Source organism: Triticum aestivum, chromosome 7D (genome assembly GCF_018294505.1).
Source record: "Triticum aestivum cultivar Chinese Spring chromosome 7D, IWGSC CS RefSeq v2.1, whole genome shotgun sequence".
Classification (NCBI taxonomy): Eukaryota; Viridiplantae; Streptophyta; class Magnoliopsida; order Poales; family Poaceae; genus Triticum; species Triticum aestivum.
The window spans coordinates 548,574,736-548,589,275 of NC_057814.1; the positions used below are offsets into that span (position 1 = coordinate 548,574,736).

Below are 14,540 nucleotides of genomic sequence, written 5' to 3' on the forward strand. Positions count from 1 at the left end.
TAGGACCTACCTGACATTGTGTAGTAGTATACGGGTTTACGGGTATGGGTATTGCCTTCCCGTACCCGTACCCGGATACAAACTTTTCCATTTAAAAACCTATGAGTATTTTAATTTTCCATACCCATACCCTAATTAGGGTTTTTACCCACCGGGTTTTTTTTGAAAATCTTTTTACCCACCGGGTTTACGGGTAGCGGGTACCCATTGCCATATTGAAATCCATTCCAATCGTTTTTCCATTATAAATAAAGAGAGAAAGCAATCGTCAAAACTTCTGCGCCTCCCCATGGCCGGCGCCGTGTGTTCAGCTATCCCCCCCCCCCCCCCCCCCCCCCACCCACCCACCCCCACCCAAAACTTCTTCTCCCCATTCTCAACGCCGGCACACCCCATCTCTCCCGCCGCCGCGCGCTGAGATGCCGATCCTCTGCCAGATTTTTCGCCTCCTCCGACGACCTGGCGTCGCCACCTTTCATGACCCAATGCTCCGCCTCTCCTCCACCTCGCGACCTCTCCTCTCTTTCACGGCCTCTGCGCCGCCTTGCTGGTCGCCACCACCGCTTGCACCACGAGTTTTCCCTCTCATGGCTCCCGATCTGCTTGTCCGTCGTGTTTCCCGGTATGTTTTGATCATCTGATGCCAAAGTTTGCGCCTTTAGTTAGTTGCTATAGTTTTGGATCTGGATTCTGACCAACTGTGGGTTTTTAATTACTCTTCATGTGTTGATTTTGGTAAAATAAGGCAGGGGGTGAGGGTCTTATAGTTAATCCCAGGGGAAAGGGGGGAACCGAAAAATAATTAAAAAATGTGTCGGGTGCTCAAATTTGCTCTTTATTCTATTTGGTGATAGATTTCCTCCTGGATCTCGGAGCATGTCCAGCAACAGTGGACTCGAAGACAAGCGATTGCTCATCTCTTCTGCCAACGATCACTCTGTCATCAGCCAAGGCACGAAAAATGTAGAGACGAGTGGCACAACCTTGGAAGTTATAGATGAAAAAGGAAGGAGTATTGATAGCAAGGATACAAAGAGCGCATTGATAGCAAGCGGTGACGAAGTATTCCCCATGGAATTGCTTCCAGAAAGCACACACCGTGATGGTTCTATACACAGAAGCACTCATGCGTGGAAAAAGAACTATGCTGTTGATGACCGTAGTGAGAGTAAGTGATCAATATCTCGTTACCTATTTCAATTTGTTATGAGCACCTTTTCCAAGCAATAGGGTCAATTGATGTGTTCTGTGTTGACATCTTGTGGCTAATTTTCTTTACTTTATTTATTACTTTTGATAGTTAAATGTCAACGCATTGCATTCTGGGGTTACATTTGTTACGTTTTGCAAAAGAGGATTGTGTTCAATTCACTGCATAATGATTTTTATCTTGTTTGATGTCACCATGCCCTACCCTATAAAAATATGTTCAGTCAGTTTTTTAGCACGTATTTTTCTATCATGAGTGCTAAAATATGTTTAGTTGCTCCCAACTATACAAGATAGAAAATTAGGAATATATTATTATTATTATGGGTATGGGTATGATGTTACCTTTGATTGCAAAGAATAAAAAACCATCTTACAAGAGGACTTCTAGAAATGAAACAAAATAATATTTTCATTAAGGGTTGAATTGACCTGTTTTAGTAAATCTTTGGGTAAACGTAACCAATAAATAGTTTAGGGGGTTGTGAAATAATCTGGCAGAGTAAAAGGGACCTTTACTTACTGACGTGATGAAATGTTACCCGCTTTTTCTTTGAGTTTCCTAAAACAAAAACTTTTGAGGGATTATAATTCCTAGTAAAAAGAACACCAATAATTTCCACTTAGATGAAAAGGAAAACATCCATTAGGGCCATGGAATCCTCAAGTGACATGCTTACTTTTCATATGATGACTATTTGTTTCCTATATTGATCTCCATTACAATTTAACTTGTTTATTTTATGAAGCTCGGTTGGCAGATCCCAAAGATTGCGTCTTCCGCAACGGAAAATGCAAGCGGCATAAACCTAGTCGCGTCTTACAAATTTTCTCATTAAAGTTGGCTGAACTTGCTGTGGATGTTGGCCCAGTAGAGTTGTATGGATACATAGCAGTGCGGGATTGTCTGGATACATAGCAGTGCGGGATTGTCTGGATACATTGCTTAATTATGTTGTCAATATAAGCAGGGATGATCCTGTCATCGTGAAACAGGTGCCAACCCATACTTACCTGCAATTATTTCAAGTAACACGTCTACTTAACCCCCTCAAGTATAAATAAAATCAGGTTTTTGGCCCCTTGAAGTATTCCATATGGTATAAATCACCCACTGGGGAAGTTCTCACATTAAGTGGATGTTGCAGCATGGGCAAAACCCCCCTGGGGAATGATTTATACGGAATGGAATAGGGGGATCAAATACCTGATTTATGTCAAATTTATTTACTTCACGTTGTAAGACCAATCCTAGCGCATGCCTAGAACAACAAGCACTTAGGCCCTGTTCGGAGTACCTCCACTCCGCAACTCCACTCCCGGAGCTGGTGGAGTTACAGTTCAAAAACGCACGGAGCACCTATTTCCTGGCTCCGCAGCTCCCGGGATTTCGCGGAGCCGGTGGAATTCCGAACAGGGTCTTAGTCTCTTTTGCATCATTAAAGATGTGTCCATGTGACTTATCTGTCCAAAAGTAGCAAAATAGTTGTTTGGATTGTATAAGCCACTACTATACCAAGTTTTTTGTGGACAGGTGATTTACTATGAGAAACTTATAAATTATGGAACTGAGTGAGTATCATGTATTTGAAACAAAATCAAACAAAATAGTTCGGGCTCTTGGTTGCTACTTAACACACCAGCATGAATAATCGCATCACTACAAGTCATTTTATTTTCTCTTGTCATCTCGATAGGCTTATGTAAAAAAAATTGGTATCTGAACAATACCAAATAAATACAAGGGCCATCCCCCTCCCCACCAAGAGCACTGTTGTGCACTATGTAACCAATCAGTTTGATACGTGGCAAAGATTTTGGTCATCAATTGTAAACTATCGCTGAAGTAAATGGTGTGGCGAGTAAAACAGCTTAAGAGAAGTATTCATATTTTTAGATGTTTCTTACTTCCATGTGAAGAGCTACTAAAAAGTAACATTTTGTAGGGTTCTCTCATCAACATGGCTGGCCCTAAGCGAGGCATAGATACGTATTGCGCTGTTCTAGTGGAATTTGACATTAGGATCAAGGCAGGCAAAGCAGAAAGGGATGATCACCAGCTGATTGATGGTGTATCAGGCATAGCCGACCTGTGGGGAGTATGGAATCAAGCATTCACAAACCGCATCTATTGTAACCGGGGCGCAGTTGACATAACCCTAGCACGTATTGATAAGGCAGTCATGGCGAATGTAGAAGTTGCCGTGTCAGAAGTGCAGAGCAGTTTTGAGCTGTGCTTCAGTTGTTTTATCGGTGGTTATAACGAAGAAATCCGGCTGTTCGATGGTGCAATTGGCGAGTCACACCTCTTAAAGAGGTCTGTGGTTGCTGTAGCGGATGGTTCCACTCTGGATTTGAAGTTCAAGGTGGCCTCGGGGCCTTTCGGTTCAGCGGAGCACTGTTGTTCCTTCAAGGCGGACACACATGGACTTGAAACTCACGAGATAAAGACTGAATTCGGGTTGATGTCAGTGAAGGTGACTTGGTCGACTCTGCTTTCCTCCCAGTAGGCTTATTACAGGCCTTGAATAAAGTTAATCGAAAAGTTGTGTCTGAGGAATGGGCCAAGACCTGGTCAACAGTCTAGAGTGAGTCGTGGACACTGTTGAACTGTTTCTGGTATCTTTACATGTTTCTAGTATCTCCTGACAATCCTAGCCACTTGGCGTACACTGTTTCTTCTATCTGTGACTGTAAGGGTGCGTTTGGATGCAGCCTATTGGCTACACTGTTTCCCGTATCCGCTTGGTGAACTAGGGCTAGGATGCACCTGGGCCACTGCTGCCTAGTCCAGCTCTAATCCTGGTCTGAATCCTAATCCGTGCAGTTCGCGAGGAAATTAATCGGATCTCCTTCCTGTCGGACGTACTGATACTTTTTTTTTCGTCTTTTAACTCACAGTTGCTTTACTGAAAAGGAATTTGTGTTTAGTGCTTACTTTTATTTTATTTTATTTATTTTCGAAACAAAAATAGTGCTCACGTTTTGTGAGGCGTTTTTTCTAGACCTACGATCGAACAAGAAGGTGCGGAACCAGAAAGATATTCAGGTATAGTGTTTAACGCTTCTTTTGAAAGTCAAATAATCAAAATTTTAAATATTTTTGTGAAGATGTTTTGAGGGTCAGATAACATCACTAATACACGCTAGAGTAAATTAAACCAGGTTTTACAGAGCTTCTTCATGCAGCCTTCCCTGGCTACATTGTGAGACGCCTTGTTGGTCAATCTTCTAGACCAGATCACCAGATGATCGTCAACACCTTTAAGCAGCTCCTTAATCTCCTCAATAAGAGGGCCAAAATGCGACCTGTCACGATCATTGAATTGAAGAGCTTGTGCCACTCCCAGGTTGTCAGTCTCCAGACATATCTTCTCTGCACCAATCACGCAGATAGACTGACAGAGAGACAGCTTCGCGAGCTCTGTTTGGGGGAGCAGGGGAAATTGCGCGGGACAGCTTCGCGGGCTCTCCCAGCAGAGGAAATTTTGCGCGAGCTGGGTACCGGGCACCGCTCTCCCGCCGCCGCCGCCGCCGCCGCCGTGGGAAAGGGAGTGGACCGAGCTCGGCGGCGGCCACCGAAGACAACGCCATCGGCAGCTTCCTCCGTCGCCACTCCGGGCTCCTCCGCCTCGCCACCTCCGACGGGCTCCGATCGCTCCATGCGCCAACTCCCTCCGCTCCCTCCGACCCCTCCTAGAATCCACTCCGTCTAGCCGTTGTGCCCCCTCCGCCTGTGCTGCTGGTAGCCGCTGACATGGTGGCAGATTTGGTCCTGTAGCAGTGGCCATCAAGCTCCAGGCCGACTCCAGCAGGTAGCTTTCTTTGCAATAGCTGAATTTTGTGATGTGTTCTGTGCAAATGAGTGATGCACTGATGTGTACTTTCCTATTTGACAGAATTATTACTGATTGGGGTGATGTGTTGTGCAATTTGACAAGATTTGAGTGTTGTGCATTTGCAATTGTTGTGCAATGGGCGAAATTGACAAGGGAATACCTCAAGTTGGTATGAGGTTTAGAAATGCAGATGAAGCTTGGGTGTTTTGGGTTGCATATGGTGGCCGTGTTGGGTTTGATGTGAGGAAGAGAAACAAGCATGTAAGTAAGATGGATGGTCAAGTGACTTCATGCACATTTGTTTGCTCAAATGAGGGTATACGAAAGAAAGGGATAACAATGGATCATGAGCCAAAACGTGTTCGAGCTGAAACAAGGACAAATTGCAAAGCTCGCATGATTATATCATTGGACCAAGTGCAAAGAAATTACGAAGTCACACATATTGTGTTGGAACACAATCATTGCCTTCAATTGCCACAAACATGTCACTTGATGGCATCACAAAGGAAGATTTCCGGACTACAAGCTTTTGAAATAGAAACTGTCGAGGATTCAGGAATAATGCCCAAGCTGCACATGAGTTTGCTTGTCGCCAAGTTGGTGGACCATTTAACCTGGGCTACACTTGTCGTGATCAAAAGAATTATTTGCAAACCAAGTGACAAAGAGAGTTGGCTTACGGTCAGGCTGGTAGTATGTTGAAGTATTTTCATGACAAAATGATCGAGAACCCATCTTTTCAATATGCTTTGCAACTGGATTGTGAGGAAGATATAGCCAACATATTTTGGGCTGATGCTAAAATGCTTCTTGACTATGCACACTTCGGTTACGTTGTCACATTTGATACAACTTTTGGCACAAACAAAGAATATAGGCCATTTGGTGTTTTTCTTGGGCTCAATCAGTTCAGAGAAACCACCATTTTTGGCGCGGCATTGCTATTTGATGAAACATTTGAGTCATTTAAATGGCTTTTTGAGACTTTTCTAGCTGCACATAATGGGAGCCAACCTAGAACTATTTATACGGATCAAGATGCGGCCATGGGGAAAGCTATAGATAATGTCTTCACGGAATCATATCATGGATTGTGCACCTTTCATATAACTAGATGACCCGGTGCGCCAAATGGCGCAGACACCCATTTGAAACCATGTTCGTGTTGAGAAATATTTGCCTTTTTTAGTAACTTTATGTTTGATCAAGGATAGAGACCATGTCAAACCCGAAGTGTTTTGAACGTGTATTTGGACAACGTGCCATTTGGCTCTATGTTACCCAAGTAAGGTGCAAGGTCCAAATTCAAGCATCAAGGGTAATGATTTTAGCCTTTTGTAACAGAAACCTTTGCATTTGTTAGTAACTTAGAGTTTTAGCAAGCACCGAGGGTAATAATTCTAAACCTTTTATATGAAAAATTAAGGAATACCTATGTTCAAACTATATACTTTAGCATGTAAAACTAATTCAAACTGTGCAAGTTGAAATATTTAGAGACCGATCATAAAATTGCCGGCTCCACTCTACTGCGACGCGAGGGCCGGCTTGCTGCACCTTCCCCACATAATTGGCCATAAAATTTTCAATTGTCTACATTAGTATTTCTTAGACACCATATAGGAGATGAGAGAACAGTAAAAACATTGTTAAATGAAAACTATGTACCTTAGCTATCTAAGGCTTATGAAAACTGCAATCTTGAAAGAGGAAAACAACATTAGAAATCTTAATGTTCCTGGTCCTGAATAGTGTATTCGTCTAAATATGTAGTTGATCACCCGGTGCAAAGTAAAAAACTTCTCATGATATACCGCTGGGAACCTAAAAGCAAGTGATCACACATACAAACATTCCAAGGGAAAATGCGTGAAGTCACAACTCAAACAAACTACTAACAGGACCATGTATGATTTTGCAGCTTAGAATCTACATAAAACAGAACAGTGCAGGTAACCTCTACCTAAATCTCACTACTAACTTTATTCGAACATTTATTCTTAGATCATCCGTACTCCTTTTATGTACAAATCATGCAATATCTCTGTCTAAATCAATGCCAATGCATGCACATGCACAAGTCTGAACTAAACAACATATATGATATAGCATAATTATATGATCTAAAATAGATGCATGATCAGGGGAGGAAGATGGTGAAGCCAAAGATGAGCAACTGAGATTGGGGAACGACGACCGGCGAGCAGCAGCCCATAGTGATGGCCGGCTCCATTCGACCATGACGCGAGCAACACCGGAGCTCCGGCCTGGCTGCTCCTTCCCCATGCCCGTCCTACTCATCCTCCCCTGCTTCTCCACACCAAGCATGAAGACCACACCAGCCAGGCTCTCTTATGGCGACGACCTGCGCCCGATCCAGAATCCTTGCTGCACAAGGAAATAGATGACCCGAAGCAGGCCAATAATTAGTAGCGTCAGAGATCTCATACATAGCACATTCAGAAATATAACGGTTTACATTCTGGTCAATGGCAGCATGAAGTACAAAAGCATCAAGTGAAGCAAGAAGAAAGGTTTAAAGATAGTTCAAGGTAAAGAAAATCCTTAGGGTTATTTACAACAATTTATTTAGGTTGCTTTCATAAAGCATAGTGCGACACCATCCAGTTAACAATATGAAGTGGATGGCCGTCTCAATTCCTTGCTTCATGTTGGAAGACCAGCTCATGAACAGCTCGTGAACAGAAAGCATTCCAGCGACAATACGTGTTGGGAGACCAGCTCATGAACAGAAAGCATTCCAGCGAGGATGCACATACTTAATATGGTTTGGCTCATAACATAGTTGAAATTCATTGTCTCAATAGTGCTTCACATTAATTTTGGTAGAAACATATTTCACATTAATTTTGGTAGAAACATATTTCACATTAATTTTAATTAAGAGGAGCAGGGGCATTTCCTCAATGAGATGGCAGATGCAAGCAATTGTGATCAGCAGAAAAGGCTAAATCGTCAGGGTGCCGACGACATAGATCAATGGAATAAATGCTCACAAATGAAATGACAGTGAAGGGGATATGAATCTTGACTCTGTGTTGAACAAAGTAAATGGGATAAGCTTACCTTGCCGCAGAGACGACTGACGCCCAACTTCAAGAAAAAAGGCAAGTATGCCAAGCAAAATCTGCAAGGGAAATCTTAATTCAGACATGGTACCACCTGGACATAGCAAGACATCATCCGGATGTCTAAAATGCACCTCACCTGCTGGAATCACCCTCGCCTCAATGAAAGAAATATAGCCCAGTTTGACCCTGAATATGAAGCAAAAAGACATAATGAGACATGCCGAACCTTCAATGAATGAATGAATTGTCTGAACCTACACTGGATAGCTCATGTCTTGACTGTCGCTCACGCTCTTGTGATCTTGTCCAGCTTGCTACACCGTGCGCAGTGCTCACTGGCGCTCGCCATCTCCCAGCCGGCGAGCCTTCTTACTAATGCATCAATAACATGTATGGTTTTTTCTCCAATTCTACAGATACGAAGAAGGCATTGCAGTGATACAATTTTCCAAACTCATAGCATGATTCGAGACAATATAGAAATGGGGGAAAAATACAGTAGTGAAAAGGGAAGCTGTCTCCATCGCTGGTATAGACTAATGGCCTCTTGAGCGAGTGAACAAATATAAAAAATCCGCAACTGAGGTTGCTTAAATGTAAACATTTTCCCATGTACTCCTAGGCAGATTTGTAACGGGCAATGACACGTAGTGTCTGCAATATCCTGGAGGAAAATTCCTCTCGACATCTCCTGCCTTGCCATGGCCGGTTACACCTCGGGGTCAGCAGCTGCCCTCTAATGGAGAGAGGGAGAGATGTAGAAGGAGAGAGAGAGAGAGAGAGAGAGAGAGAGAGAGAGAGATGTAGAGAGGGGAGAGAGCCTGACTGAACCTAGGACCACAACGACCTCGTCCGGGTTGAGCTCGTCCTCCTGCGGCTTATCAAATCCTGGGAGCTTCAGAAATCAAGAGCCACATCAATAGAGGAGTAGACATTGCAAGATCACAATTTATCTTGTCCCTTGTACTTTTAAATTTGCCAATTAGCTGCTCAAACCTAAAATCTATTGACCACTCAAGCATAAGAAAGCATACTACAAATTGACAGTAAAATGGGGGGCCAAATAAATTAGCTTTCAAGGGAGCTGGAGAAAGTATGTGGATCAGTGCAGTTTACTCTAATTATATGCAAATGGAACTAACAAACACACTAAAAGTATAACATGGCTGGTATTTACTTTTGTTTGATAGGAATCAACTAATAACTTTCTTCTCCACTTATTCCAGTCACCCTCTTTTCCATCCCTCTCTCTCGAACACACATACTGCCCTCCTCTGAGCAGCTCTCCTTCAGCACTTTTACAAACAGCTAGTGCTCACGTTTGCAAACAGGTGCTTGCATTTGCAACCTCAGAGGCAAAACGAGAGAGAGAGAGATGGTTGGGGACTCACCTGCGCACCTGAAGGCCGTGAAGACACGAGCTAATCGAGCACGCACCCAGGATGCGAGGTCATGACCAGCTTCGGCCGCCGTCTGCTGCGCAACTGCACGAGCCGCCTACGGCGTTAGGTTCAAGACGCGAAGGACCGCGTCGAGCCAAGACGACTCCCTGGCTGGCATCCTCTCCTCTTGGGTTGAGCTCCTCCTCCCGCAGCTCCCTCGCGACGAGGTCTCCTCCTCCCCCGGCTTCCTCGTGACCTAGAACAAACATAAACAGGGTTCAGCAGTAAAAACACAAGCTATGTCAGTTATATTAACCAGGACATGGTGATTTCTCCCCATCCAAAAGAACTAATCTTGTAGATAATTTGACCTGAGAGAAATTTCCGGTCGTATGCTTCCTTTGCCTTGGTCCAATCAGAACTTAGTCCTGCTACACATCCATGTGCTCCAGCGTTTGCACTTCTCCCCTAACCAGAACATGAACATGAAGGTAAATAGAAGCAATACAAGCCATGAGAGGCAAGGGCTGGAGATGTACACCAAACCCAACAGATCAACGGAAGAGTAAAGATCACAAGAAATTAGAGGATGGAACTGGACTGCGTTCTATATCATTTGGAGGACAATAGAAGTTAGAAAAACTGCGACGAACCACTAATCCCTCCTAAAACTAACTATCATTGCCCTGTGATATATGGATAATTTTAGAAAGTAGAGAAAAGCACATGCCAATTTTACTTACTTGTGCGAAAGCTGTCAGTCATGCGCATCAATGATTTCTCACGTGTTCTGCATAAAGAGAACATACAAATATAAGTATATAAGATCGCCATTTTTGGATGAGTAATTATTTGCGTAAAGGTTCAGAGAACGTCCTCTATTGCCTTACAGTCCAACTGGTAAATATAAGTATATAAGAAAAACATACTGTTTTGAAATGCAAGCCAGCAAGTAAAATAAAGCAACATGAGTTAGCTCCAAAGGATATAATCTGATAAGAGGTCTCACATTCCTCAAGTAATTCATGTATACGGTTTATAAAATTGTAGTGTAATAGAATGAAAGCAAAAGTCTCCTTGGGATTTTCAAGCAAGCAAACAAAATCAGATCACACGGAGAAAGAAACACCTCTAATTTCTCGTTCATGTACTTCAAATTCCACACAAATTCTGAACAAAATCAGATCTCACACATTCTGTTTTTGAAATATCCCATGGAGAAAGAAGCATCTCTAATTTTCCCTAAAGCAACATGAGTTAGCTCCAAAGGATATAATCTGATAAGAGGGCTCACATTCCTCAAGTAATTCATTTATATGGTTTATAAAATTGTAGTGTAATAGAATGAAAGCAAAAGTCTCCTTGGGATTTTCAAGCAAGCAAACAAAATCAGATCACACGGAGAAAGAAGCACCTCTAATTTCTTGTTCATGTACTTCAAGCTCCACACAAATTCTGAACAAAATCAGATATCACACATTCTGTTTTTGAAATATCCCATGGAGAAAGAAGCATCTCTAATTTCCCCCCGATGTGCTTCTCCACACAAAATCTGAACCAAATCAGATCTCACACAATTGAGAAATAAAAGAGAGGGCAGTATTTTCACCTTGGGCTTGGATCGTTAATCTGGTCGAGGTGACGCCGCCCATGTAAAGCACGCTGCCCAGGTCTCTTCTTCCTAATGTGCAACACAAACTGAAGGCATGACATTACAATAAATTCAGAAATAGACGAACTCAAATGGATTTATTCAGTTCAGTTTAGAAAGTGGAGTTAAAATAGACTGCCCCTAATGAAGCTGCTAATACTAATCACAGAAAATGATATATATTCAAAGCACCCAACCAATCAGGTACTTCCAAAAATCTGGAGAGGAAAACATAGTTGAGGAGCGGCAACAGGGCATGAGAGGAAGAGAGGGGTGGAGGAAATTACCTTGCCACGAGGAGTCACAGGTCGTCCTCGCCTTCAACAACCATGCACAGAGCAGCACAGGGGAAGGACAAGGGCAAGGACAAGGGCGTCCTCCTCCCCAACCACCACTTTCCCTCAGCGGCCCTACTCCTCCGCAAGCACCATGAAGACATGCCTGCCCTGATCTGCCACGAATCAAGGGATGAGCTCAGGTTACAATGCAAAGATGAGTAAACGATGAAGAAAAAGCTCACCTGTGCCAAAACTAACCTGCGGTTCGTAGATGCGGCAGAGACGCGATGGTTCCCCTTCGGCCAGCCGCCCACACGCGCCCCCTTCATCTCTCCTCCCCGTCGAGCCCGCGGCGCGGCGTCTCTCCCGTCGGTCCACTTGTTGGCCACGCGCGCGGCTCCCTCTGCCCCGATGTGGGTGGTCGAAGCTCGCCAACGGGCGTCCCCGGACCAGGCGGAGAGGGCTGGGAGACAGAGACAAGGGTGAGGGTTTGGCGAGGAAGAGAGGAGATGGATCTCACCACTTCCAACCTGAGCTTGCCGGCGAGCCGTCCTCTGCTACCCCAACTTGAGCACCTCCAACTCATGAGCAGATCCCCCACCATACCTCTCCTTCGCTCCTCCTCTATCATCGCGCGCCGTCGTCGAAGCTTGGACTGTGCGGGTCAGGCGGCGCGTCGCCGAGGGGATGGGAGGCGGCGACAGCAGGAGGGGGCGGGGAAGAGAAGAGTGGAGGGAGGAGAGGCAGATAGAGGAGGGCTCGCGGCGGAGGTGGCCGGAGGCGAGCGCGCGTGGACGAGGAGGGAGGGAGGAGAGATAGGAGGGAGCTCGGGGAGGCGGCTGCGGGTGCGGGGGAGGAAGGTTTGGGGGCTAGGTTTCTACAGGCGCAGCGGCTGACTTTTATACACCTGCACGTGAAAGTACGATAATGCCCTCGGCGGGGCATGAAATCTACAGGCGGTGGCACGAGCGATTTAAAGGCGACGTGGAGGGCGCGGTTTTGCCTAGAGGCTTTATATGTTCAATGCAGAATGCTGTTAAGCATTTATGTTCATTGAAGGGTGAAGAAAAACTGAAGGAGGGAAAGAGAAAGATGGAAAGGACGGTGAATATGAAGATGAAGAAGAAGAGGAAGAGTCTCATATTATCACAGATTTTAGTGAATACATGTATGGCTATGAGGACAAAGTAGAATTTCAAGAAGCATTTGACAATATGAGAAATAAAGTGCACAAGCAAACTTGGTTAGATGGTATCTACAAGTTGAAAGAAAAGAGGGCTGAATGTTATATGAGAGATGTGTTCAGTTTGGGAGTGAGAAGTACACAACTTAGTGAGAGCTTCAACAATTCATTGAAAAACCATTTGAAATTAGATTTTCATATTGTTCGGTTCTTGATGCATTTTGAAAGGACAGTGGGGGTAAAAAGAACAAAGGAATTGCAATCTGAATTTGAACAAAGGAAGAAGTTGCCAAGAATCAAGATGCACACACCTATGTTGGTGCTAGCAAGCAACGAATACACTCCAATTATCTTTGAATCTTTTCAAGGTGAATATGAGAGATCTATGGCTGCATGCACTAGAGTCTTGGATGGAAATAACAAAGTTGGGGTTGCTATTGGGAGTTTGCATGGTGATTTACATTTTGAGGAGGAGCGCATAGTGATTGGTGATCCTTTGACCAAAACCGCTTCATGTAGTTGTGGAATGTTCAATAGGACAGGAATATTGTGTGGACATGGTCTCAAAGTTCTTGACTTGATGAATATAAAGACATTGCCAACACATTATGTATTAAAGAGATGGACTAGAGAAGCACGCAATGGAAGCATACAAGATAGACAAGGAAGGAATGTGGTAGAGAATCCAAAGTTTGAAGCCCAACTTTGGTACAAGGGTGTGTCTCACAAGTTTCACACTATGGCACATAAAGTAGCCAACTCTCTAGAGTGTCGTTTGATATTAGAAAATGCGCTTGATTGCGTTGGTCCACAACTAGATGAGAAACTTGATGCAACTATGAATGCTACGAAAAAGCCATGTGATGACCAAGAAAATGTTGACCCAAATGTGCAACTAACTAGTGAGTTTCTTAGTGCCGCAAAGCTCAAGAAAAAAGAGGTTGCATCAAAAAATTTGAGGAGAAAGAAAGGCTGGCTTGATAAGTTACTCAAGGGGAAGCGCAAGCCAACTAAAGTTGCCTTGTCAAAAAAAAAGGAGCAAATGTATGTTCCAAACTATACATGATATGTTGTTGCCACTCGTTGCTAAACTGAATACTGAAACTTTCATGGCAGCAGCAAAAGAAAAATGATGGTGGACAGCCTCAAGTGAGAGTGGAGAAGGATGATGGTGGACAGCCGCAAGTGAGAGTGGAGAAGGATGATGGCGATAAAAGAGCAAATGTGGAGCTTCAAGAGAGCAACACGGTTGTCAGTTACACGCAGCTCTTGATGACTCCCCTTGATGGTGTTTATGATGAAAATCTGTTCTAACGTGTACAAGCTTGTTAGATAGTATTTAGGACATTTTGACTAGTATTTTGGACAAAGATGACTATAGTATTTTGGATTTTGGGCTGACTATAGTCTTTCGTGGCCTAAGTGTACAAGTAGACTGGCCTAATTTATCTACTTGAAGAATTATGTAATAACAGATTTTGTTGGTGCCGAATTTGAGTTGCAAATGCTACAAAGTCTGTATATTGTTGAATTCATTTTGAGTTTACTTTTTAATTCATTGTATAATGTATGCCTCAGGTTCAACTCTTCCTTTTTCAGTTCCTTTTCCAGTACTAAAGTCTTTGTATCAAACACTTTTCTGCTGCAGGCTTGCTACACTGAATTTGTTCTCTGTCTGTAGTTAAATGAATTTGATTTGTCTTCAGTTAACTGAATTACGTATCTGTCTATAGTTGTGTGTAGTTAACTGAATTTGGTCTCCGTCTGCCGGCTGCCAGCTCCAGGACACCCGTCATGGTCGGAGGTAGCATAAAGGGCGTCGGAAGGGTCGTGAGAACGGGCAGAGGCAGCCGACGGATGGGAGGCGGACGAAGCAGCCGAAGGTGGGCGGCCGTTGAGGCCG

General features: G+C 43.9%; 1 long non-coding RNA gene and 1 pseudogene across 10 annotated transcripts; one reads left to right on the forward strand and one right to left on the reverse strand.

Moving 5' to 3' along the window:
- Positions 1 to 349: 349 nt before the first annotated feature.
- On the forward strand, positions 350 to 3,934 carry LOC123165264 (uncharacterized; annotated as a pseudogene).
- A 2,975-nt stretch (positions 3,935 to 6,909) lies between these two features.
- On the reverse strand, positions 6,910 to 12,322 carry LOC123165266 (uncharacterized). Of its 10 annotated transcripts, XR_006482887.1 has the most exons (12): positions 11,985 to 12,322; positions 11,713 to 11,917; positions 11,464 to 11,627; positions 11,135 to 11,223; positions 10,269 to 10,315; positions 9,897 to 9,993; positions 9,535 to 9,781; positions 8,975 to 9,038; positions 8,402 to 8,553; positions 8,280 to 8,329; positions 8,139 to 8,199; positions 6,910 to 7,439 (listed from the first exon to the last, which is right to left on the reverse strand). It is a non-coding gene; the product is annotated as an uncharacterized lncRNA (long non-coding RNA). The 10 variants fall into 10 exon arrangements; XR_006482880.1 differs by lacking the exon at positions 8,975 to 9,038; XR_006482886.1 differs by having other exon boundaries at positions 8,402 to 9,038.
- Positions 12,323 to 14,540: the final 2,218 nt, after the last annotated feature.